The sequence below is a fragment of the Triticum dicoccoides genome, chromosome 6A (assembly GCF_002162155.2).
Source record: "Triticum dicoccoides isolate Atlit2015 ecotype Zavitan chromosome 6A, WEW_v2.0, whole genome shotgun sequence".
In the NCBI taxonomy this organism is placed as follows: domain Eukaryota; kingdom Viridiplantae; phylum Streptophyta; class Magnoliopsida; order Poales; family Poaceae; genus Triticum; species Triticum dicoccoides.
In genome coordinates, this window is record NC_041390.1 from 181386437 (window position 1) to 181410317 (window position 23881).

Below are 23881 nucleotides of genomic sequence, written 5' to 3' on the forward strand. Positions count from 1 at the left end.
CTCTTAGCTGTGTGCGGTGCCCCCCTCCATAGTTACACACCTCGGTCATATAGTCGTAGTGCTTAGGCGAAGCCTTGTGCCGGTAACTTCATCATCACCGTCAACACGCCATCGTGCTGACAAAACTCTCCCTCGTCCTCAACTGGATCAAGAGCTCGAGGGACGTCATCATGCTGAACGTGTGCTGAACACGGAGGTGTCGTACGTTCGGTGCTAGGATCGGTTGGATCGCGAAGACGTTCGACTACATCAACCGCGTTACTAAACACTTCCGCTTTTGGTCTACGAGGGTACGTGGACACACTCTCCCTTCTCGTTGCTATGCATCTCCTAGATAGATCTTGCGTGATCGTAGGATTTTTTTTGAAATACTGCGTTCCCCAACAGTGGCATCCGAGCCAGGTCTATGCGTAGATGTTATTTGCACGAGTAGAACACGAAGAGTTGTGGGCGATAATAGTCATGCTGCTTACCACCAACGTCTTACTTTGATTTGATGGTATTGTTGGATGAAGCGGCCCTGACCGACATTACATGACCGCGTTCATGAGATTGGTTCTACCAACGTGCTTCGCACACAGGTGGCTGGCGGGTGTCTGTTTCTCCAACTTTAGTTGAATCGAGTTTGACTACGGCTGGTCCTTGTTGAAGGTTAAAACAACACACTTGACGAAAAATCTTTGTGGTTTTGATGCGTAGGTAAGAACCGTTCTTGCTAGAAGCCCGTAGCAGCCACGTAAAACTTGCAACAACAAAGTAGATGATGTCTAACTTGTTTTTGCAGGGCATGTCGTGATGTGATATGGTCAAGACGTGATGAGATATAAATTGTTCTATGAGATGATCATGTTTTGTAAAAGTTATCGGCAACTAGCAGGAGCCTTATGGTTGTCGCTTTATTGTATGAAATGCAATCGCCATGTAATTGATTTACTTTATCACTAAGCGATAGCGATGGTCGTAGAAGCAATAGTTGGCGAGACGACAACAATGCTACGATGGAGATCAAGATGTCAAGCCGGCGATGATGGATATTATGACGATGCTTTGAAGATGGAGATCAAAGGCCCAAGATGATGATGGCCATATCGTCACATATTTTGATTGCTTGTGATGTTTATCTTCTATGCATTTTATTTTCCTTAGTACGGAAGTAGCATTATAAGATGATCTCTCACTAAATTTTAAGGTACAAGTGTTCTCCCTGAGTATGTACCGTTGCTACAGTTCGTCGTGCCGAGACACCACGTGATGATCGGGTGTGATAAGCTCTACGTTCACATACAATGGGTGCAAGCCAGTTTTGCACATGCAGAATACTCGGGTTAAACTTGACGAGCCTAGCATATGCAGATATGGCCTCAGAACATTGAGACCGAAAGGTCGAACGTGAATCATATAATAGATATGATCAACATAGTGATGTTCACCATTGAAAACTACTCCATCTCACGTGATGACCGGACATGGTTTAGTTGATATGGATCCCGTGATCATTTAGATGACTAGAGAGATGTCTATCTAAGTGGAAGTTCTTAAGTAATATGATTAATTGAACTTTAATTTATCATGAACTTAGTACCTGATAGTATTTGCATGTCTATGTTGTTGTAGATCAATGGCCCGTGCTACCGTTCCCTTGAAAATTTTAATGCGTTCCTAGAGAAAGCTAAGTTGAAAGATAATGTCGCAACTACACGGAATGGGTCCGTAACTTGAGGATTATCCTCATTGATGCATAGAAGAATTACGTCCTGTGAGCACCGCTAGGTGCAAGACCCGCTGCAGGAGAAACTCCGGACGTTGTGAACATTGGGCAGAGCAAAGCTGATGACTACTCGATAGTTCGGCGTGCCATGCTTTATGGCTTAGAATCGGGACTTCAAAGACGTTTTGAACGTCATGGAGCATATGAGATGTTCTAGGAGTTGAAGTTAATATTTCAAGAAAATGCCTGAATTGAGAGATATGAAGTCTGCAATAAGTTCTATAGCTGCAAAATGGAGGAGAATAGTTCTGTCAGTGAACATATACTCAGAATGTCTAGGTACCACAACCACTTGACTCAACTGGGAGTTAATCTTCCTGATGATAGTGTCATTGACAGAGTTCTTCAATCACTGCCACCAAGCTACAAAAGCTTCATGATGAACTATAATATGCAAGGGATGGATAAGACAATTCCCGAGCTCTTCACAATGCTAAAGGCTGCGGAGGTAGAAATCAAGAAGGAGCATCAAGTGTTGATGGTTAACAAGACCACTAGTTTCAAGAAAAAGGGCAAAGGGAAGAAGGGGAACTTCAAGAAGAACGGAAAGTAAGTTGCTGCTCAAGTGAAGAAGCCCAAGTCTGGACCTAAGCCTGAGACTGAGTGCTTCTACTACAAAGGGACTGGTCACTGGAAGCAGAACTGCCCCAAGTATTTGGCGGATAAGAAGGATGGCAAAGTGAAAGGTATATTTGATATACATGTTATTGATGTGTACCTTACTAATGCTTGTAGTAGAGCCTGGGTATTTGATACTAGTTCTGTTGCTCATATCTGCAACTCGAAGTAGGGGCTACGGATTAAACGAAGATTGTCTAAGGACGAGGTGACGATGCACGTGGGAAATGGTTCCAAAGTCGATGTGATCGCCGTCGGCACGCTACCTCTACACCTACCGTCGGGATTAATTTTAGACCTAAATAATTTTTATTTGGTGCCAGCGTTGAGCATCAGAATTATATCTGGATCTTGTTTGATGCAAGACGGTTATTCATTTAAATAAGAGAATAATGGTTGTTCTATTTATATGAGTGATATCTTTTATGGTCATGCACCCTTGATGAGTGGTCTATTTTTGTTGAATCTCGATTGTAGTGATACACATATTCATAATATTAAAGCCAAAATATGCAAGGTTAATAATGATAGTGCAACTTATTTGTGGCACTGCCGTTTATGTCATATTGGTGTAAAGCGCATGAAGAAACTCCATGTTGATGGGCTTTTGGCATCACTTGATGCTTGCGAACCATGCCTCATGGGAAAGATGACTAAGACTCCATTCTCCGGAACAATGGAGTGAGCAACTGACTTCTTGGAAATAATACATACCGATGTATCCGGTCCGATGAGTGTCGAGGCTCGCAGCGGGTATCGTTATTTTCTGACCTTCACAGATGATTTGACAAGATATGGGTATATCTACTTGATGAAACATAAGTTTGAAACATTTGAAAAGTTCAAAGAATTTCAGAGTGAAGTGGAAAATCATTGTAACAAGAAAATAAAGCTTCTACGATCTGATCGTGGAGGTGAATAGTTGAGTTATGAGTTTGGTCTTCATTTGAAACAATGTGGAATAGTTTTGAAACTCACGCCACCTGGAACACCACAGCGTAATGGTGTGTCCAAACGTCGTAACCATACTTTATTAGATATGATGCGATCTATAATGTCTCTTACAGATTTAACGCTATTGTTTTGGGGTTATGCTTTAGATATAGATGCATTCACGTTAAATAGGGCACCATCTAAATCCGTTGAGACGACACCATATGAACTGTGGTTTGGCAAGAAACCTAAGCTGCCATTTCTTAAAGTTTGGGGCCGCGATGCTTATATGAAAAAACTTCAACCTGATAAGCTCGAACCCAAATTAGAGAAATGTGTCTTCATAGGATACCCAAAGGAGACTGTTGGGTACACCTTCTATCACAGATCCGAAGGCAAGATATCCGTTGCTAAGAATGGCTCCTTTCTAGAGTAGGTGTTTCTCTCGAAAGAAGTGAGTGGGAGGAAAGTAGAACTTGATGAGGTAATTGTACCTTCTCCCGACTTGGAAAGTAGTTCATCACAAAAATTAGTTCCAGTGATTCCTACACCAATCAGTGAGGAACCTAATGATGGTGATCATGAAACTTCAGATCAAGTTACTACCGAACCTCGTAGGTCAACTAGAGTACGATCCGCACCAGAGTGGTACGGTAATCCTGTTCTGGAGGTCATGTTACTTGACCATGACGAACCTACAAACTATGAGGAAGTGATGATGAGCTCAGATTCCGCAAAATGGCTTGAGGCCATGAAATCTGAGATGAGATCCATGTATGAGAACAAAGTGTGGACTTTGGTTGACTTGCCCGATGATCGACAAGCCATATAAAATAAATGGATCTTCAAGAAGAAGACTGACGTTGACGGTAATGTTACTGTCTACAAAGCTCGACTTATTGCGAAAGGTTTTTGACATGTTCAAGGAGTTGACTATGATGAGACCTTCTCACCCATAGTGATGCTTAAGTCTGTCCGAATCATGTTAGCAATTGCCGCATTTTATGATTATGAAATTTGGCAAATGGATGTCAAAATTGCATTCCTTAATGGATATCTTAAAGAAGAGTTGTATATGATGCAACCAGAAGGTTTAGTCAATCCTAAAGGTGCTAACAAAGTGTGCATGCTCCAGCGATCCATTTATGGACTGGTGCAAGCCTCACGGAGTTGGAATATACGCTTTGATAGTGTGATCAAAGCATATGGTCTTATACAGATTTTTGGATAAGCCTGTATTTACAAGAAAGTGACTGGGAGCTCTGTAGCATTTCTAATATTATATGTGGATGACATATTGTTGATTGGAAATAATACAGAATTTCTAGATATCATAAAATGATATTTGAATAAGAATTTTTCAATAAAAGACCTCGGTGAAGCTGCTTATATATTGGGCATCAAGATCTATAGAGATAGATCAAGACGCTTAATTGGACTTTCACAAAGCACATACCTTGACAAAGTTTTGAAGAAGTTCAAAATGGATCAGTCAAAGAAAAGGTTCTTGCCTGTGTTACAAGGTGTGAAGTTGAGTCAGACTCAATGCCCGACCACTGCAGAAGATAGAGAGAAAATAAAAGTCATTGCCTATGCCTCAGCCATAGGTTCTATCATGTATGCAATGCTGTGTACCAGACCTGATGTGTGCCTTGCTATAAGTTTAGCAGGGAGGTACCAAAGTAAGCCAGGAGTGGATCTCTGGACAGTGGTCAAGAACATCTTGAAATACCTGAAAAGGACTTAGGATATGTTTCTCATTTATGGAGGTGACAAAGAGCTTGTCGTAAATGGTTACGTCGATGCAAGCTTTGACACTGATCTGGATGAATCTAAGTCATAATCCGGATACGTATTTATATTGAATGGTGGAGCTGTTAGTTGGTGCAGTTCCAAGCAGAGCGTCGTGGCGGGATCTACTTGTGAAGCGGAGTACATAGCTGCTTCAGAAGCAGCAAATGAAGGGGTCTGGATGAAGGAGTTCATATCCGATCTAGGTGTAATACCTAGTGCATCGGGTCCAATGAAAATCTTTTGTGACAATACTGGAGCAATTGCCTTGGCGAAGGAATCTAGATTTCACAAGAGAACCAAACACATCAAGAGACGCTTCAATTACATCCGTGATAAAGTCAAGGAGGGAGACATTGAGATTTGCCAGATACATATGGATCTGAATGTTGCAGACCCGTGGACTAAGCCTCTCTCACGAGCAAAACATGATCATCACCAAGACTCCATGGGTGTTAGAATCATTACTATGTAATCTAGATTATTGACTCTAGTGCAAGTGGGAGACTGAAGGAAATATGCCCTAGAGGCAATAATAAAGTTGTTATTTATATTTTCTTATATCATGATAAATGTTTATTATTCATGCTAGAATTGTATTAACCGGAAACTTAGTACATGTGTGAATACATAGACAAACAGAGTGTCCCTACTATGCCTCTACTTGACTAGCTCATTAATCAAGGATGGTTAAGTTTCCTAAACATAGACATGTGTTGTCATTTGATGACCGGGATCACATCATTAGAGAATGATGTGATGGACAAGACCCATCAATTAGCTTAGCATAATGATCATTTAGTTTTATTGCTATTACTTTCTTCATGACTTATACATGTTCCTCTGACTATGAGATTATGCAACTCCCAAATACCGGAGGAACACCTTGTGTGCTATCAAACGTCATAACATAACTGGGTGACTATAAAGATGCTCTACAGGTGTCTCCAATGGTGTTTGTTGAGTTGGCATAGATCGAGATTAGGATTTGTCACTCCATGTATCGGAGAGGTATCTCTAGGCCCTCTCGATAATGCACATCATTATGAGCCTTGCAACCAGTGTGACTAATGAGTTAGTTATGGGATGATGCATTACGGAATGAGTAAAGAGACTTGCCGGTAACAAGATTGAACTAGGTATGAAGATACCGACGATCGAATCTCGGGCAAGTAACATACCGATGACAAAAGGGAACCAATATGAGCATCGAGGTTCCGTTATTGGTTGTTGACCGGAGATGTGTCTCGGTCATGTCTACATAGTTCTCGAATCCATAGGGTACTCACGCTTAACGTTTGATGACGATTTATATAATGAGTTATGTGATTTGATGACGTTCGGAGTCCCGGATGAGATCACGGACATGACGAGGAGTCTCCAAATTCTTGAGAGGTAAAGATCGATGTATTGGAAGGTTACATTCGGACACGAGAATGGTTCCGAAGTGTTTTGGGTATTTTTTGGAGTACTGGGAGGTTACCGGGACCCCCCAGGGAAGTAGTGGGCCTTAATGGGCTCTAGTGGAAAGGAGAGAAGGGCCTGAAGGGGTGGCGGCGCCCCCCATGCTTGGTCTGAATTGGACTAGGATGGGGCGGCACCCCCCTATTTCCTTCTCCCCTCTTCCTCCTTCCATCCTTCTCCTTGTTGGAATAGGAAAGGGAGGGGGGCGAATCCTACTTGGATCGGGAGTCCAAGTAGGACACCCCCCTTTGGCGCTCCCCCTTGGGACGGCCTCCTCTTCCCCCCTCCTTTATATACGTGGGAGGGGGGAACCCCAAAGGCACACCAAGTCTTCTCTTAGCCGTGTGCGGTGCCCCCCTCCACAGTTACACACCTCGGTCATATTGTCGTAGTGCTTAGGTGAAGCCCTGCGCCGGTGACTTCATCATCACCGTGAACACGCTGTCGTGCTAACGAAACTCTCCCTCGTCCTCAACTGGATCAAGAGCTCGAGGGACGTCATCATGCTGAACGTGTGCTAAACACGGAGGTGCCGTACGTTTGGTGCTAGGACCGGTTGGATCGCGAAGACGTTCGACTACATCAACCACGTTACTAAATGCTTCCGCTTTTGGTCTACGAGGGTATGTGGACACACTCTCCCCTCTCGTTGCTATGCATCTCCTAGATAGATCTTGCGTGATCGTAGGAAATTTTTTAAAACACTGCGTTCCCCAACAATGGGCGCGCCCCCAGGGCTTGTGGCCTCTGGGTGGCCCCCCTGTGGTTGATTCTTGCGCCAATATTTTTTATATATTCCAAAAATATTCTCCTTAAATTTTCAGGTCAATCCGAGAACTTTTATTTATGCACAAAAATAACACCATGGCAATTCTGCTGAAAACAGCTTCAGTCCAGGTTAGTTCCATTCAAATCATGCAAGTTAGAGTCCAAAACAAGGGCAAAAGAGTTTGGGAAAGTAGATACTATGGAGACATATCAACCATCATCGTATACATGACTTGAGCATTCTTTGTCATATTGCTTTGCATGATCGTAAGATAGCTAGCATGATATTTTCATGGCTTGTCCATTGTTTTTTTGATATCTTCGCTACACTAGATCATTGCACATCCTGGTACACTGCCAGAGGCATTCATATAGATCCATATTCTTTTAGTTTATCAAGTTGTAAGTAAATAAAAGTGTGATCCATTCTAGACCCTACATGTGAGGATATAAAAAAGAGAGGCCAAAAATAACCCACCAAAAAGAGAAAACAAAAAGAATGAGAGAAAAAGAGAGAGGGGGCACACTACTATCCTTTTACCACACTTGTGCTTCTAAGTAGCACAATGTTCTTCATATAGAGAGTCTCCATCAGTGGTCACTACTAGTGGGAATTTTTAAGTATAGAACTTGGCTTATATATTCCGATGACGGGCTTCCTCAAATGCCCGAGGTCTTCATGATCAAGCAAGTTGGATGTACACCCACTTATTTTCAGTAGTGACATTTCATACACTTATAGCTCTAGTGCATATGTTGCATGGGAGTCCCTACTCCTCACATCGATATCGATTGAAAGGCATCTCCATTGCCTAACGATTCCCCAAGTTGATGCGGGACCTTCTCTATTTTTGTCTTCCTTGAACTCCTACCATCATTCTCTATGCCACAAAAAGTGCTAAGTCCATTGCTCACACTCAGGTATTAAGTGAAGTTGAAAGTGTTGAAGCGCGTGAAAAAGTATGATACAATTGCTTGGTTTGGTACCAGGGTACTCTTAATTTGATACATTTATGCAGGGAAGACTAAGCGTGTCATGCTTACCAGATCTAAGTGTATAGAGGTTGTTTCCCTTAGCTCTGTTATTATGAAAGGCAATGATGAATTACATGCATGTTTTGTATTATTGTTTCAACATCAAATTGATACACGATTGCCTTCACCCGCAAAAAAGATAGAAAATTGCCTCGAATTACTCGTATCCTAATATTCATGTCATAATTAGATTATATGATCAAGATTATGTTTTGTAGCATTCCACATCAAAAATTATGTTTTTATCATTTACCTACTCGAGGACGAACATGAATTAAGCTTGGGGATACTGATACATCTTTGTCGTATCTATAATTTTTGATTGTTTCGTGCCAATATTATACAATGTTATATACTTTTGGCAACAATTTATATTATTTTTTTGGACTAACATATTGATCCAATGCCTAGTGTCAGTTCCTATTTTTTGCATGTTTTTTGTTTCCGAAAAATCCATATCAAACGAAGTCCAAACGCGATAAAATTTTACGGAGATTTTTATTGTAATATTTGTAAATTTTGGGCACAAGAATCAATGCAAACGGAATCCCACAGCCTCCACAAAGCAACAGGGTGCCACCACCCCCCACCGTGTGGGGTAATGCCTTGTGGACTACTCGTAAGTTGGTTGGAGCCCTTCTTCGGCCGGAAGGAATCTTATATCAGGAAAAAATAGTGTTAATTTTTTAGCCCAATAGAAGTTATGGATCTCCGGGAATATAAGAAACGGTTGCCAAAAATAGAGATGTGAAATAGAAGAGAAACACACACACACACACACACACACACACACACAGAGAGAGAGAGAGACAGAGAGACAGAGAGAGAGATAGAGAGAGAGAGATAGAGATAGAGAGAGAGAGAGGCTCCTGCCCTCTGGGAACCATGGCGGCCAAGGACCAGAGGGGAAACCCTCCTGCTATCTAGGGGGATGCCAAGCAAGAAAAAGGAGGGGGATCTCCCCCCTCTCTCCCGACTGGGGGAATCATCGTGAGGCGATCTACACAAACAACTTCGCCGCCATCATCACCAACTTTCTCCCCCTCTATGAAGCGGTGTAACCTCTCTATTCCCGATGTAATCTCTACTTAAACATGGTGCTTTATGCCACATATTATTATCCAATGATGTGTTGCCATCCTATGATGTTTGGGTAGATTTCTTTTGTCCTACGGGTTAATTGTGGTATGGTGTGATTGATATGAGTTGTATATTGATATGGTGTTGTCCTATGGTGCTCTCCATGTCGGGCAAGCATGTGGGATTACCGCTATAGGGTGTTCGCTTATAATGGGTTGCAGGGGTGACAACAGCCTAAACCCGAGTAAGGGGGTTGATACTTCTCCAACGTATCTATAATTTTTTATTGTTCCATGCTATTATATTATCTGTTTTGGATGTTTTATATGCATTATTATGCTATTTTATATTATTTTTGGAACTAACTTATTAACCTAGAGCCTAGTGCCAGTTTCTGTTTTATCCTTGTTTTTAAGTTCCGCAGAAAAGGAAGATCAAACGGAGTCCAAACGGAATAAAACTTTGTGATGATTTTTCTTGGACCAGAAGACACCCAGGGGACTAGGAGTCCAAGTCAGAAGAGCCGCGAGGTGGTGGCAAGGGTGGAGGGCGCGCCCCTACCTTGTGGGCCCCTCAGAACTCTCCCTACCTAGCTCTTCGTCCTATATATTCACATATATATTCCAAAACCCTTCGGGGGAGCCACGAAACCACTTTTCCACCGTGCAACCTTCTGTACCCGTGAGATCACATCTTGGGGCCTTTTCCGGCCATCTGCCGGAGGGGGATTCGATCACGGAGGGCTTCTACATCAACCCTATTGCCCTTCCGATGAAGCGTGAGTAGTTTACCTCAGACCTATGGATCCATAGCTAGTAGCTAGATGGCTTCTTCTCTCTCTCTTTGATTCTCAATATGACGTTCTCCTTGATGTTCTTGGAAATCTATCCGATGTAATCTTCTTTTGCGGTGTGTTTGTCGAGATCCGATGAATTGTGGATTTATGATCATATTACCTATGAATATTATTTGAATCTTCTCTGAATTCTTATATGCATAATTTTATATCTTTGTATTTCTCTTTGAATAATCGGTATGGTTTGGCCAACTAGATTGGTTTTTCTTGCAATGGGAGAGGTGCTTAGTTTTGGGTTCAATCTTGCGGTGTCCTCACCCAGTGACAAAGTAGGGGAAGCGAGGCACGTATTTTATTGTTGCCATCAAGGATAAAAAGATGGGGTTTTCTTCATATTGCTTGAGTTTATCCCTCTACATCATGTCATCTTACTTAATGTGTTACTCTGTTCTCTTGAACTTAATACTCTAGATGCAAGTAGGAGTCGGTCGATGTGTGGAGTAATAGTAGTGGATACAGACATGAGTTGGTTTACTTGACATGTATGTGATGCCTATATGCATAATCATTGCCTTGGATATCATCATTGCGCATTTTCTATCAATTGCTCGACAGTAATTTGTTCACCCACCATATTATTTGCCTTTATGAGAGAAGCCTCTAGTGAAACCTATGGCCCCCAGGTCTATTTTCCATCATATTTGTTTCCGATCTACTATTTTGCAATCTTTAATTTTCAGATCTATAAACCAAAAAAACAAAAAAAATTATCTTTTGTTTAGTCTTATCTATCTCTATCAGATCTCACCTTTGCAAGTGACCGTGAAGGGATTCACAACCCCTTTATCGTGTTGGGTGCAACGGTTTGATTGTTTGTGCAGGTGCATAGATTGGGGACTTTCTTGCACCTCCTACTGGATTGATACCTTGGTTCTCTAACTGAGGGAAATACTTATCTCTACCTTGCTGCATCGCCCTTTCCTCTTCAAGGGAAAAACCAATGCAAGCTCAAGAAGTAGCAGGAATAATTTCTAGCGCCGTTGCCGGTGAGGTCTACATCAAGCCTACCAAGTACCCATCATAAACTCTCATCTCTTGCATTACATTATTTGCCATTTGCTTCTCGTTTTCCTCTCCCCCGGTTGTAAAAAGATTTTCCAAAAAACACAAAAAGATTTGCCTAATTATTTGCCTTCTTTCCATGTGCCTTTTCGCTCGTTTGCTATATTTGCTTGTGTTGCCATGTGCCTTCTATTTGCTTGCATCTTTGCTTGATAAAAATCTATTGATATGGATCCACTTAAAGTTTTCTACTTGGATCATCTTCAATCCATATGTGCTCGTGCTGAAACTCCAACTAGTTTAGTTGGGGGAAAATCTTTAGATGAGCATGCTCATTTTGTGCGTCACCATTTTTCTGAAAAAGGGAGACTCTTATGGAATCAAATAAATTGTTTGCTATGTTATGCTTGGAATCTTTGTGAACTTTGTGATTTTACTTGTTGCTCTAAGAACCCTAAAAACACCTTCCCGACCTATGTGAGTTTAATGATAATGAAATTTTATCTTCTTATGAAAAGGGTGTTTATAGTTACGATATCGAACAAATTGAAGAATTTGTTGCTTTTAAGGGTGCTTATGAAGTTTCTTCTTTGATTGAAAAGTATGATATTACTCTCTACAAATCTGAAAATTTTGACATACTTAAATATTGCTATGAAAACTATGCTCGCAACGCCTATGTCAAAGAATTTATTGAGAGAGTAACCGTTGATTTGGAAGAAAATAATGATATGCATGAATCTATATATAATTATTATTCCGGTGATTTGATTGAGATACCCTCCCTTGATGAGTGTGATGCTTTCTATTCTTGTGGCCATGATTCCAATATTTATGGAGATGAATTTGCTATAGTCCCTTATGTTAAACATGAGATTGTTGCTATTGCACCCATACTTGATAGTTCCTTGAATCAAAAGCATGATTGCAATGATGTTAATATAAATTATATTAATGTCAATTGTGCTAATAATATGCAAAACCCCAAGCTTGGGGATGCTAGTTTTGCTATGTCCGCTACTTATTGCAATGGTCATGATTGGGGTGATAATGCTTCTTATGATCTTGAAAATTTATTTAAGCCTCATGATAATATGGTTGCCATAATGTTGAAAGTGGGTTTGGAAGAGTTTCAACTTCAGGAAATAATGATCCCACTACTTTGGAGTATAATCGATCTTATGAGTTTTTTGATAAAAGTGGGCTTGGAGAGGTCATGACTTTATTTGATGATAATCCCACTATTTTGGAAGAGTGTCAAGTTTGCATGCATGTGGATCATGAAGAGAATATTTTATGTGATAGTTATATTGTTGAATTTGAATATGGTCCCACATGTAATTTTTATGAGAGAGGAAAATATGGTTGTAGAAATTTTCATGTTACAAAACTACCTCTCGTTATGTTGAGATTGCTATTGTTTCTTTTCTTCTTCCTTGCATATGGTAGTTTTTGCTTGTCTTGATAATTTGTTTGCTTATAAAATGCCTATGCATAGGAAGTATGTTAGACTTAGATGTGTTTTTCACTTGCTACATGATGCTCTCTTTGTGTTTCAATTTCTATCTTTCATGTGAGCATCATCAAAATTATCAATGCCTAGCTAGGGGCGTTAAACAATAGCGCTTGTTGGGAGGCAACCCAATTTATCTTTATTTTTGCTTTTTTGGTTCTGTTTTTCAATAAAGTTTTCATCTTGCCTCGATGTGTTTTTATGTTTTAATTAGTGTTTGTGCCAAGTAAGACCTTTGGGATGGCTTACGGTGATAGTTGATTTGATCTTGCTAAAAAACAGAAACTTTTGTGCCTAGTAAAATAATTTTCACTTTTAACAGAAGCGTGATAAAATACTGATTCTTTCTTCAGAAGATTAATATACAAATTTCCTATGTTTTCCTAAATTTTCAGAATTTTTGGAGGTACAGAAGTACTTGAGATTTACATATTGCTATAGACTATTCTGGTTTTGACAGTTTCTGTTTTCTATGTGTTGTTTGCTTATTTTGATGAATCTATGTGTAGTATTGGGGGTATGAACCATGGAAAAGTTGGAATACAATAGATATTACACCAATATAAATAAAGAATGAGTTCACAATAGTACCAAAAGAGGTGATTTATTTTCTTATACTAACGAATCTCATGAGTTTTCTGTTGAGTTTTGTGTTGTGAAGTTTTCAAGTTTTGGGTAAAGATTTGATCGACTATGGAATAAGGAGTGGCAAGAGCCTGAGATTGGGCATGGCCAAGGCACCCCAAGATAAAATTCAAGGACAACCAAGAGCCCAATCTTGGGGATGCCCCGGAAGGCATCCCCTCTTTCGTCTTCGTCTATCGGTAAATTTATTTGAGGCTATATTTTTATTCACCACATGATATGTGTTTTGCTTGGAGCGTATTGTATGATATGAGTCTTTTCTTTTTAATTTTCCTCAATCATCCTTGCTGTACACAGGTTTTGAGAGGGACACGCATGAATCGTGATTTATTAGAATACTCTATGTGCTTCACTTATATCTTTTGAGCTAGGCAATTTTGCTCTAGTGCTTCACTTATATCTTTTTAGAGCACGACGGTGGTTTTATTTTATAGAAATTTTCGAGATCTCTTGCTTCACTTATATTATTTTGAGAGTCTCTCTAAACAACATGGTAATTTTTTAGGTTATCAATTTAGTCCTAATATGATGGGCATCCAAGAGGGATGTAATAAAAACTTTCATAAAAAGTGCGTTGAATACTACGTGAAGTTTGATTCCTTATGATTATTTTCAGATATAAAGATGGTGATATTAGAGTCATGCTAGTGAGTAATTGTGGATTGGTAGAAATACTTGTATTAAAGTTTGTGATTCCCGTAGCATGCGCGTATGGTGAACCGTCATGTGATGAAGTCGGGGCATGATTTATTTATTGATTGTCTTCCTTATGAGTGGCGGTTAGGGACGAGCGATGGTCTTTTCCTACCAATATACACCCTAGGAGCATGCGTCTATTACTTCATTTCGACAACTAATAATTTTTTGCAATAAGTATGTGAGTTCTTTATGACTAATGTTGAGTCCATGGATTTTACGCACTCTCACCCATCCACCATTGCTAGCCTCTCTAGTACCGCGCAACTTTCACCGATGCATCAAACCCACCATTTACCTTCCTCAAAACAGTCACCATACCTACCTATTATGGCATTTCCATAGCCATTCCGAGATACATTGGCATGCAACTTTCCACCGTTCCGTTTGACGGTGTCCTGGACTAGAGGGTACTCACCACGTCGTCTCCCGACCAGCTGGATCGGGCCGAGGACCCCCATGGCGGTTCACTTATAGGCCACTTCGGGCAGCCCATGCCGCATACAAGAAGGATTCCACAAGACTTGGCACCCAAGACAAGGACTCCTCTGAACCCTAGGCCTCTGGTGTGTTATATAAACCGAGGCCAGGCTAGTAAATAGAACATCTCATTCATTACTACAATCTTATGCTAGATACATGTACTATGTACTATCCTCATATGAATACAATCAAAAGCAGGACATAGGGTTTTACCTCCATCAAGAGGGCCCGAACCTGGGTAAAATCCTGTGTCCATGTTACCATTGCTCCAAGACGCCTAGCTTAGGACCCCTACTACAAGATATGCCGGGTATAGAACCGACATTGGTGCTTTCAATGAGAGCCTGCCGGCAGCCGCCATGGTGCGATGGGAATTCAGACCGTCTCCGGCGCGATCTACGCATCGGAGCCGAGCTTTATGGTCGATATCGGCATCTTTGTTGCCAGCTCGGCTGGTCACCTTGGCTGGATCGAGGACCATGCTCCACGTCAGATCAAAAAGATCAGACAGATAATTTCATTATCATCAGCTCAAATCTCAACCGAGACCATGGAAAAGTCATCCATGGAGCCTGGGGGCTCATCATGAACATTGCTCTCGTGCGATCACACAGTTTTTTCTGTACATCAGACTTGTTTTCGCTGCTACCATCTCTTCGGGAGTCGATTTGACGAATCCTTTGGTTAAATTGTGCGGAATTGAGTATACAACGACCCTGTAAAAATTTGTCGCCTTCCAATGTAGGAATCTCCGGTGATCTATGATATACCGGAGGCCTGTTGAGTCTGTATGGGAATCTGGGCGAGTTTAAGGTGTGGTCTCGAGATCCTAGCTCGGAAGTTATTTGGAATATCCAACCATTCATCTTCTGCAGAATTTCCATATCTACCACCTCCCAAAATTTCAGCTCGATCCGACCGTTCCAACTTTGGGAACCTTCCGATTAGTGCATCACTTTTCAGATGTGTTTTTTGCGCGAATACGAATCCGACCTGAGTTCATCTTTTTTCATGAATGAGATATTGGACAACCTTTTTGGAAGAATCTGTTTCTAGGGTATTGTGTTTTGTTTTCGAACACATGCTCACAAATTTTGCTCCTTTTCGGAGGTAATCTTCACCGTCGTGCTGGTGTCAAACCAGCCCTTGCTCCACGTCTGCCGACCTGCGCTAGACATATCGTCATTTCATCGAGCCGAGCCTAACCTTATCGGATTATTTGCTTGGCAAGCCGAACAAGAGTTCGGCATCACGAAGGCTAAATCATCACCAACACCATCACCCCATGGATCGCACGGGTCAAGCGCGTCAACATCACCGCTCGGTCACTTCATCAATCTGGCATTGACCGCGTCACAAGTTATGACCAGCGTCAGCATGGCCGAGCCGTAGCTTCTTCAAACCGATGTCTGCCACGCCGAACCGCTTCAACACCTCGGCTGGCACGACGGCTGCAACATCACCTTACCAACCTGCTCCGTCACCTCGGTTGGACCGAGAGCTTCGCCATCTCTTCATCAACCTACTCCGGAGACTTCGGTGTCACCAGCCGACCAGCTTCGTCATGTTAGCTGGACCGGGGGCTTTGCTTCGCCGTGTCTCAGCCGAGCACGCGCACACAACATCAAGCTTACGTTGGCACTAGTACTATTACTAGATGCAAATCCATGAATGCCCGCATGTGTCTCTTTGGATTGCTACAACAAATAAACCAGGTGTCGGTGTCAAAACCGACAGATCTCGGGGTAGGGGATCCCGAGCTGTGGATTCTCGGATCAATAGTAACATGAACGAAGGAGACGATGTTTTACCCAGGTTCAGGCCCTCTTGATGGAGGTAAAACCCTACGTCCTGCTCTTGTTTATATTTATGGTGTATCAAGTATAGAGTTGATCTACCTCAAGATCATATGTTGTGGTCTAAAACCTGAGGGTATGATGAATAATGTCGTAATCTATCGACTAGCCTGGCCCTGGCTTATATAATGTACCAGAGGCCTATGATAACAAGAGTCCTAGTCGAATATGTTGGTGGAGAGGAGTCCTTGTCTTGATCACCAAGCCTTGTGGAATCTTCCTCGTGTGCGGCATGGGCTACCCAAAGTGGCCCATGAGTGAACCGCCATGGGGGTCCTCAGCCCGATCCAGCTTGTCGGGAGCCGACGTGGTTAGTATCCCCTAGTCCAGGACACCGTTAGTAGCCCCCTGAACCGGTCTTCAAGTTGGGGATTCTCCTCGATTCTTCTGAACTGTTCTTCATCTTCGTTCGCCTGTCTTGAAAATGGGTTCAACAAATTTTCTTATCTTCGATCTTGAGGATCGCCGAAGTAAATCCGAAGAGTTTACACGTCAGGTATCCGAGGAGCCCCTTTATGTTATCGACCTTTATCAATGCCTTGTTATTTTTACGCCCACCTCATGTTTGAAGTGTTTCCTGTGCGGCGGTATCCTCTCGCGTTCGAGCTCTAACATCGGACTATATCCGAGCTCCATCGTCGGACTATATCAGAGGTGTCTTTTTGCAGCCAAGCTCCAACACCGGACTATATCTGAGCTTCAATGCCAGAATGTATCCGAGCTCCAATGCCGGAAAATATCTGAGGTGTCATAGATCACCTCGTCTCGAAAAAAATTGAAGGAGTTTAACCAAGCTTTAATGTAGTAAATGCCCTTTATGAAGCCAACCATTTGTATCCGAGCTTTATGCCGGACTACATCCGAGGTGGTGCACTACGTCGGCCGTGGGCTGATTGTTTCCATATTGAATTCCAATTTGTGCAATGTATTCTCTACCGAGATATATAGCCAGTAGCCCTCAAGGTGCACGTTGGCCTAATATCCGGTATGCACCTGAAGGATAAAATCAAACTGCTGACCCTGGTAGCCCCTGAGACTCAGGTCGATTCGTAAACTCAGCCTGAGGATCAATTCCCAGCTCGGCGGCATACTTAGGAATAGAAACGCGGTGTAATATATTAGAGAAATAGTGATGAGCGAACGGGCCCTTGAGAGAGGGTCTTGATAAGTTGTCGTAAATCATAATATATTAGCTTGATGCCGCATAGGTCAGATGGTACCTATTGTTGTCCGAAGACGCGTTTGCCCATAGTTCGGTCAAGCCAAACACTAAGCACTTTGAATTTTCTGCATTGAATAGGCAATGCAGTAGCCCCCAAGACACTGGTAGGGTGGCAACACCAGATCAAGGGATCGATGTGCCCCTTTAATATTTGTAAATAATAAGCGCGAAGCCCAGTGCCCCAAGCCTTAATGTGGGCATGGGTGGCCGAATTAGGATCGATATCCGTTTGACAGAAAATTTTGTTGTGTTTAACGCAAACTTCTTCGAAAGAGATTAAAGATCTCATAAAGGAGTTAGAGCTAACGAAAGCCGAGCTCTCCAAGTTCGGCCTTAAGGGGCTTAATAGATAGGAAATAAATGCTAATAGGGAACTATGAGAGCGTTATGTCAGCTGCTCGGTTGTCTCAAAGAGACTGTGCCATTGACTCTTTAAAAGATTGGCTACAGAAAAATTGATTTTTGCTCACAATTTATGTGTAATAATTCTATGTACCCAAGTACTTTACATCATTAATGCTCGGATCCACATTGTACAAAACTTTGTTGACCGACCATCGGCTTCAACTTCCTCGACCAATAGCCAGGGAGTGTTTGTCCCACTTTGTAAAGACTTTATGAGAGCAAAGATTTGTGGCAAACGAGGCAATCTGGCCATACGGTTTTATAAACAAAGGTATGCAGAGAGATATGTTATATGAAGAAACATCTTCCAAAGAAAATAGTTCCGCTATCGGTTCCTTTCTTTGGGTTCTCTTGCTGATCATGATCATGAAACCTCATCTCCGATCAATGTGGGAGGAAAATACTAAGGATTTAGTTCGGGGAAAGTTCCCGAACTCTATGGTCCGAATGGACCGAAATTTTCACTTCCGTCGTTGCCGACCAATTATATCCTTTAAGATCGCTAGCTTTCGGCTTCACCTAGTCTGAGGTACTAACTCGGATGACCCGGTAGTAACAATCATAGAGGTGCTCCCTTTACTGCCTAGCCGAACAATCGGGAATGTAGGGGTAAGCACAGGAGCCACGCAACCCAGCTTGGCCAAAATCTGAAGTCAAATTGATGCATATTTATGGCTTTATAACGATGATTATGGAAGGCAGCCCTCGTATATTAAATACAAATGCCGATGATATGTTTATTTTGACTCCGTTGCGACCGTTTATTAGTTGAAAGTGGCCCATCGTCGGCTTCCACCCCTTTGTAGATACCACGCAGGGTGTTTCCGCAGTAACAAGACAACCCTTAGCCGACGTCTCGGTTCTCGGAGGCGGTTGTGTTAGCGGAAACAAGGCAATCGGATATGCGGGCTTTATAACTTTCACTTAGTCATAGGAGCTTTAAACTGGGGAAGCTAGCTACGAGCCCGTGGTTAGTGTTCGGCACCGACCGAAGTCTAGCCATTAACAGTCCGGCCAATGTTATGAATGGCCCATAGTTTAACACAGTCATCGGATCGCTGGGCAGTTTATGCTTATTGTGACTGTTAGTTCTCGGCTTTCTCCACTGAGGCGCTTAACCATGCGAGCTGAAAGCACAATCGCAGTTGTTCTCCCTTTGCACACCTAGCCGAACAAAGCGGAACGAAGGAGGCAAGCACAGGAGCCGGGCAACCCAACTATTGACCAAAGACACAATTCGAAACCGATGCATATAAAGCAATACCCAAGAATGTTTTGCCGAATCTCTAAAGGTGTCCGGCGTTGCACTGCGAGACTTATGCTGGAACCACACAAATAGTTTAAAAGTGCCACAGGCTTAAAAACCAAAAAACCTCAGTAAAAACTGTACACCCTAACTAAATCAAGTTTTTGGTGCCAATCTGAAAATTGGTCTTAAAAAAATTGTGCTACTGTCATGCTTTAACATGACACACCTGATCTCAAGACTTTAAGCAGGTCAGCATATGGCTTCAACTTCCTATCCCGAAGGCGGAGTACTTCTCATTAGGCCAATTTAGCGAACTAAACTCGAGCGGCTTTAAAAGAGAAACTATGCTCCCCGGCTATTGACCACACACTCGAGTCGAAAAAGGTGTGGTAGAAAAAGACTTTGCAACGACCAAGAAGAAAACACACTATTCGCACACGAACACGTCACCGTGTACCCTCGACGCCGGGGGTGATGCACCGCAGCTTGCGTCGAAGAAGATCTGACCGGCAGCGCGATACGCAGGACAGCCGGCAGATGCTTTTGTAGACCCGAAGCCCCGCTTGCCCGGGAGGGACCCCGTCAGGGCTCGCGGCGGCTATGGGCTGCTCCAGGTCGATTCACTCGCCCCTAGAGCCTCGTGGATCCGCAGCCCTCCAGCATGAAGAACTAGTGAAGAACGAGAAGAAAGATACAAATGAGAGATAAAAAGTAGATGAACACGAAAAAGTAGTAGATGTGTTTGTTCAATTGGTGTTGTTTCAATCGGTCGTTGCCCGAACATATATAGGAGGTGGCTGGACTTCCCGTACAAGCAAAATATTCATCTAGGCTTTCCTTACAAGAAAATTACATCAATTCACGGCCAAAACCCTAGTCAAATTCGGATTGGTTTATCCGAACTTTTCAAAACTGTTCGTTTAAACTAGCTGTACCTTGCGGGTATTGTTTGTGGTGGCAAACGACCTCAGATGGAAATTAGTCCAAAAGCAATCTTGACCGTTTCGACGAGACGAACAACTTTCATGTTGAACATTTTTACATCAGAGGTCATTTCGAAGGTCAAATCGCTCGTTCAAGACAGCTAATTATTCACGCAGCACATCAGACATACCCACATATGTGTCTGGTTCCGGGCGTCATATTTTTGCTTGGAGGGTCGTGCTGTGCGGGATCTAACTTTTGCATATGACCTCGTATTGAGACGATCTTTATATCACAATCGATCGTTTCAACTAGACAAAGACAATTCATGTAGATCATTTTTCAATATGGGGCAGTCTTGGGGGTGTAATCAGCCGAAAAGTCTTCTGGATACAAAATCTCAATACTTCGAACACAACTTCAGCCTTAGAGATGAGATCGGATGGCTATGGCCCAAATATCAAAGTTTATCCTTTTGATGATACGAAACTTTCTCACTTTGAGAACTTTTTCATTTGAGGCCATATTTATTAAGTTCTCGGCCGTGTCAAGATCTGGTGTCAACACATGCCCCCCTGTTTTTTGGCAAACTTGTGTGCCGAAACATAACTTGCACGATGATTTTTCTAAGGACGATGTCAACACTCCATCGGCCATTTTGCATGTTCTTAGGACGATAAGTATATATCGGCCATTGCTTGTTTGAACCTCTTGAGGCAAACTTGGGTGAAAACTTCTCAGCTTCTATAACAATCCGGTGATAAGGTTCCATAGACCAAAACCATCCTCCAAACCATATTGTTCTCCCTTTCGCTGGGATTTTGCAGATAATCAAGAATGAACTTCCTCCAATCCTTACTTCACCTGCATAAAAGTTTCATTAGTGGTCGAAGCGGTGGGCTTCGGTTCGGCCTTACCTATATTGACAAGACCTATCATCGGCTATTGATAGAAATGTAATACACCATGGTTAACATAGTAGCCGGATGCTTGCTGTGCCAACTCTTTCGAATTGTCATGTCTAGATATATGAACAATTTTAAAGCAACCCAAGGTAAATCTTGCATCTAGACATACCAAAAGATAAACTATAAGTAATTCGTCAAAACATTGATAACCCTTGGATATTTGTTGCACTACTAATAACGAATAACCGGAAGCCTCAATATGTATATCACCTATAGCAAGGCAAAGCTCCAATCCGAATAACAATGCATATTCGGCTTTGATCATTGTGCAAAAATATTTTAAGCGGCATGAGGCTTCACAAAATAGCTTCATATGGAGATAAATAAACAACACCAACGCCTTGGCCATTGTTACAAATTTAACCATCAATATATAATCTCCATGGTACTAGAGAGATCAAGCTAAAAACAATATTATGCATGATGTCAATATGATGCTCAATAAAAAAATCAACCATGATTTGGCCTTACGTAAATTCTGAAAACTAATAAGCCAAAGCACACCCAATCAAAACATAAGTTCACTTTGCAATTTTGATGAATTGGTCTATGCATAATATCTTCAATGGCATCAATTTGACAAATTCCTTTGCAAGGACTTATCTCAATCTCTACTCAAACTAAGGACGATGTTAGAATACCACACCGGCCATTCTTAGATATTCTTAGGGCGATATATAAGTATCGGCCATTCCCATGAGGTCCATGTAGAATTCACCCACCAAAGTATGTATAGCCGAAATAAAACAATGAAATAGCAATAAAACATTTCATCCCTTTTGTATTAGCAACAAAAATGTAACTAACCAAATGTATAGTGATTTGGTAATACCCTGTCATGATATAGAAAATTATGTTGCATCCATGGAACAAAATAAATCCATGGAGGGTAATTGATCATACCTATGGATGAATTCCATGGCAAAGGCATCAATGGCATGGTTGAAGAAAATGAATGATGTGCTAACCGAAGATTTTGATGTTGTGATGCACACCTTCGGCTTAATTGTTTGTTGCTTCCATTCTTCTCTTTCTTCACTTTTATTGTACTTATTGCAATAGAAGCATGCACATCCTTTTTTTTATGATTGATCCTCTTGGGAACCCATGCCATGTTCTCCTGTCTCAGCTCTTGTGCACTAAGATTTTGTAATTCCCTCTTTGGCCAATACAATAAACCGAGTGGGCATCTTGGCTGTGATTCTATTTTGACCTTGTGCACTCTCAACTTCTTTTCTTCAGATTTGGCACTTTGACTCTCAATAATTGGTTGCTTCGTCTCATTTCCCTTAGTAGCCAATGTCAACACTTTAATTGGCTCTTTTTCATTTGAGATCAAATCTGAAGTTGCACTCTTACGACCATCTCTTTTAACATGGTAAACTTGCTTGACCACCTCTTTCTTCTTCTTTGAGCTCTGGACCGATTCCTTATGATTGAAATGGTCTTTAACATGTGATTGTTCAAATGTTGATCTTTTCGGAGCTGCATAATATTGATGAGATGGTCTAAAATAAGATGGAGAATGTGCCCTTGTATCATACCTGTCCTGTGATGGATATGAATCTACACGAGCATAGGGAGAAATCCAGGGCATTGGCATTGGCGGCCCAAAATAAGGATATGAATATGTTGCATGAAAATTTTCACTTTTCCAATACCGATGCTCATATTTGCGCCTTGGGGGTGCTCTTGATGCTTTTGCATTAGTTGGCCGATAAGCACTTTTCTCTTCACTCTTATTTTGATATTTATCTAATAATTGTGCAAAAGTGACCTTGGATTTCTTGCACTTGTGCTTATTGCGGCCTTTGTTTCCTTTGGTTGTGCTTGCACTGATCTCTGGATTTGCTTGCTGCCCCCAGTCCTTGGCGTCTCCATTGTAGCTTCGATAGAATTTTCGCCCTCAAGATTATGTTCATTATGCTCTTCAACAACTTCTTTACTTGAAAGCTTAATCCCATCACCTGCAGTTTTTACCTTCTGTTTAAATGGATCAGCTTGAAGTAGCCGATGCAAAAACTTTCTGTCATCGGGACCAATCGGAATAGACTGGTGATCTCTTGGTGTCTCAACAAATTTCAATCGTCCTTTATCAATGGCCGATTTAACTATTTGACGAAACATGTTGCAATCCTCAAAATTATGCTTGGATGAATCATGCAACTTACAATACGTTCGTCCTTGGACAGATGGCTCAACATGGTGATCAAGAATTCTAATATAATTATTTCTCAACAAAAAATTAAATATTTGATCACACATGCTTGAATTGAAGGTAAAATTTTTATTCTCTATCCGATCTTGTTGTGAGAACGGCTTTGGAGTTAAGCAAACGAATGGTTCAGATTTTGCATCACCCCATTCGGCTATGCATTGTGTTTTGCACTCTATCTCCGATGTCTTTGGATAAGAAACTATACTAGCATCGGTTCGCTCAGAGGATTTTAACCTTGGCTTTAAATTTCTGAAACGAAAATAGTTAGAACATACATGTCTCAATTGAGACCAAGTGTAAGCCAAGTAAGAAATAAGCAAAGCTACCCAATTAGATATGAACTTTAAATAAATCAATGGGAAAAGCTTTGGCTGCAGTAATAAGTCA